Raw genomic sequence first — 4,330 nt, 5'->3', positions numbered from 1 at the left:
CCCCTCGTTGTAACTATATTTACAAAAGCCGCCGGACATTTGTGGATGTTTCCGTGCCGGGCTTTCCAAGGAGCTGAGCTTCGCGTGACAGACGCACGATTTTGCATTGTTAGTTTTGCCGAGTAAAAACACGTATCAGCAGCGAAGCAGGTAGCTCTGAACGCTTTTTTTTTAATTTTTAAATAGAAATACCGATAATATTGCCCTGCTGCAGCGGCTGGCCGTTAGTACAGTTCAAGGTAGGGGTTTCCCCCGTGTTTCCCCATTATTTATTCATTAACGATTCAGAAATGCTGTGGCTCTTAGAGGGGATATTTAGTTTAGTCACGGTTATGGAGCTCATTTTCTGTCACGATCGACCAAAACTGGAAAATCCTATCGCAGCGGGTTCAAAACAAGTGCCTGTTCACAAAAGGCACGCTGCGAAGCATAATGTTTCTTCCGTGCAAAGTGGAGTGCAATATTATCTGGGCGCCTGTGCCTGTGCTTTTTGTGTCAGAAGGATCACAAAATTACTTCTGACAATTTTTTTTCTTGAGCATTTTGACACTGGCTAAATACAGAGAGTTGAGCGATCCCGCTGTCATGACAAAAAATGCGTTCTGTTTTCTGGAGAAATGGCTTTGAGAGCTCAAAAAATAAAATCATTCTTCAAAGCTTAATGTGCTGTCTGAGCCATTTTGTTTAATCATATATTTCAGTCTGGCAAAGGCCACAGGTTGAGTAATTAACAATAACTTGGTTTCATTTGTCAAAAGCAATTTAGCTGTATAAAATATACTCCACTGCAAGCCAGAAAGCTCCTTGATTCCACACGGAGAGGAAAAAAAATACCAAAACCACCGGATTTTTAGGTTTGGATTTTTTTTCCTAGCGACTAAATTTTTGATCACAGATTCTTAATGTGAAAATGATAGCGGGATCCTGGATCCTTAATAAATTCTGTCTAGTTCTTGTGTAAAACATTGCTGGTCTGAGGACAACACAGATCATTTGAAATTATTGCCATTCCTTAAATAAATAGCGGTGGATATACCCTACCTTTCTTTTTACTGACAGTACCATTATTTTCTTCTCCTTTTCTGCCTGTAAACCATTGCAGATCACTTGTAAGTCACGGCGTGTGGATTTGAAATCTCTTTTAATGCCCTGAGAAGCATGTAGGCAGCGGGAGGATTTTTAGCTACCGTCTGAATCCGCCTGTCTCCCATCAGCTACAGCGGTGCGCCGTTGCAGGCCATCACCTTAGCTTACTAGGTACTGAAGCTTTAAAAATACAAAGCAATTTGAGAGCAATATTAAACAACTCTCAAGGTTAACGGCACGCAGAGGTCTCACTGCAGGGGGAGGTTTGAGGGCTGTCGGTAGAAGCGGGCGAGCGGGACGGGGGCTGCCTGCTCTGGCTGGCTGTGTCTCAAAGGAGGGGGCGAACCGAAGCCTCTTCCTCGCAAAGGCTTCACACTGCGAAAAAGACATCTGTCAGACGTATGCGAGGGGGACTGGCTCGCAGGAACGGCTTCATTAAACGGCTGGGTCGGGTATTGAAATTCAGTTCAGCTGCCTGGGGATGGAGCGGGCTGGACTGCCCCGGCTCCCCGCTGCAGGGGAGAAGGCTGCAGCCGTGGGGGTGTCCGAGGACGGGAGCAAGCCTGCCTGGCCGCATCGCAGCCTGGCAGCTCCAGGCTGTCTTCCCAGCGGAGGAGTTTGGGGAGGATGAAAGCATGCACCCGTCCTTTAAAAAGCAGGTATGAAACCCTAACTCTGCACAGGACAGCACTGCTCTCCCCACGCTCACGCAGAGTCTCACACGGCTGGCCACAGCGGCATGGCGTGAGGGGCAAAAATCCCGAGACCAGCAGCTGAGCATGGCTTTTTCTGGCTTTGTCAGGGCTTAGATTCAAGCCGTCGTGGAAGCCGCGCTCCGGCACGTAATGTCGTCGCACGGGCTCTGGGCAGGTGCTGTATCTGCTCGCAGGCGGTGAGTTTGTCCCCGGGTTCCCGGTGTGTGTGGCAGCGCCTGCCCTGCTTCGGTGGGTAGGAAAAGAGGTCTTGCGCCACAGCCACGCTGGCTGCAGGCCAGGAGGCAGATACCTGTCCTTCTGTGTTATACAGCCTTCGCGGGGGAATTCAGAGCTGAGGGCGTCACTTAGCTTTTCAATTTCCTCGTTTTGCTGAGCCCGTTACAAAAAGACACCTTTCAACTTCTGCATTCAGGTCCTTTCTTTCCATCTCGTCTTTAGGAGTACTGAAGGCATCGTCTGCACAGCCCCCTCCCGTGCTCTTCCCTGGGCAAGAGCCAACATCCATCCCGCTCCTTCAAATGCTCATCCAGCCCCAGCACCACATGGCGCTGAGAACCCACTATCCTTCTGACTTTGGTGGGAGCTGTAGGTGCTGTGGGAGACGACCAGCACCTTCTCAGATGAAGTCCTTGTCTCCTGGCTGGCCAGCTGCCCCCGAGACCACTGGAGTCAGCGTCTGTCTCTCTGTTCGCTTTGGTGAATATTTCTTTGGTCCTGCAGTGCACTGAGAGAGACACACAAAAAAAAACCCAAACCCAAAATATTTTTTCTGTAGATTAAGCTCTTGCTTAATGTTAAGCCCATATGGAAGTCTTTGCCTGAGTGTAAATCTCTGCAAGACCAACTTATTAGCTTATGCCCAACTTTGCAAACAAACGCCGCACGTGCTCACCGACAGAAGGGATGAAGGGCTGCTAAACCTATTCCTTTGTTTTCTTATTGAAATGGTTTTCTCATGACCATAATGAAGTGGGAAGGCCGCACACTTGGCAAAGAAACGGATGTTAAGTTGTGCTGGTGGAAAAACAGATCAAGTAGGCTGAAATAGCACCGGGTCGGCTTGTTGCATTTGGCACCGCGCGTACAGAGAGCGGCTGCAGACTGAACGGCCTGCACGTGGCCCCGGGGGAAGAGTGGGGAATCTCCTCCTCGTGGAAAACATTTCGGATGAGATTCAGATACCTTTACTCGGTCAGCCAGGCTTTATGGCATGCATCCGTCCGGCGCATCACACCCGTTTCTCGGAGGTGGTCCTCTGTCAGTTTTGTGCAGGAGCTTCTCATCCCAAGGGAATCCTGGAGAAGGACCATGGGGGAAAAAGGAGGGGTCGTCCATCAGGGTGACCTGAGCCAATGGTTTGGAAGAAAGGCAGGATAAATAACCCGTCCAGATCTTACAGAGGAATAACCTGCCCTGCCTTTCAGACAGCAGTGGGCTCCGTGAACCTGAAGATGAGGTCTCACCTGATGGCCAGGCTCTCCTCCCGGTGCAAGAGTCTGCGGCCAGCCGAGAGGCAGCTGACGCAGAGGCCAGCCAGGACAGCTTGGAGGGGGGGCAATCCTGGCCCCCACCTCGCCTGTCGCCTGCTCCACCGGCTGCGAAGACGCAGAGGCCAGCCAGGACAACCTGGGGGGGGGCAATCCTGGCCCCCACCTCGCCTGTCGCCTGCTCCACCGGCTGCGAAGACGCAGAGGCCAGCCAGGACAACCTGGGGGGGGGCAATCCTGGCCCCCACCTCGCGTGTTGCCTGCTCCACCGGCTGCGAAGACGTGCCTCACAGGCCACTTGCTGGCAGCTGTGGCAAAAGAAGGCACCCTCCAGGTTAGTTTGCCCCATGCGTTTTGCTCAACGTCTGGCTTGGCGTTAGGGGTGGTGAAGGGTGCAACAGGTTAAATTTTATAGAGCCGGGCTATGAATATAACGTACCTTCTGCTCCTCTTTACGACCTGGTGCCACACTTCATAGCTCTTAACAAGGGCGCTGTATGAGGCATGCGCTCAGTGTGTTGTTCCAGCAAGCCAAGAGCTGTGTTTCACGGTGTTGTACCAAAGCATTTCACGGAGTTCAGAGCCATTTAGTGGCAGGTAAACTCTTTTCAGGGATCATTTCACAGCAGAAACTTGTATCAATATGAAAACGCAACGAGGTAGCAGGGCAAGAGTGAGGTGAGCGGCAGAGAACATTATAACCATCATAAAGACTCTGAATAACCATCGCAAAACTCTGTTTATTTCTCCCTGTATGTGGCACAGGGGATATAAAATAGGATTTACAGCACGTAAAGCTGTGAAGAGCTGCCTTGTCTGTTCTAGCTGACGCCTTCAGCCCTGAAGCACCTCTGTAGGAACCGCTCCAGTGACGCTCCCTTTGCTTCTCATTCCTGCCTGCACGTGCTGGCAGCGTGCTCCTCGCACAAGGCCCTTAAAATTGAAGATGAGGGGGGAAAAAAAAAAACACCCTTCTCCTCACTGCCCTGGAAACTGAGCAAAGACTAAGAGTGGGCACTGCGAGCAGCAGCCTGCCTTGCA

The sequence above is a fragment of the Aptenodytes forsteri genome, unplaced genomic scaffold, assembly GCF_000699145.1.
Source record: "Aptenodytes forsteri isolate BGI_AS27 unplaced genomic scaffold, ASM69914v1 Scaffold185, whole genome shotgun sequence".
NCBI classification, from domain to species: domain Eukaryota; kingdom Metazoa; phylum Chordata; class Aves; order Sphenisciformes; family Spheniscidae; genus Aptenodytes; species Aptenodytes forsteri.
Note: the sequence above shows the minus strand (reverse complement) of the source record.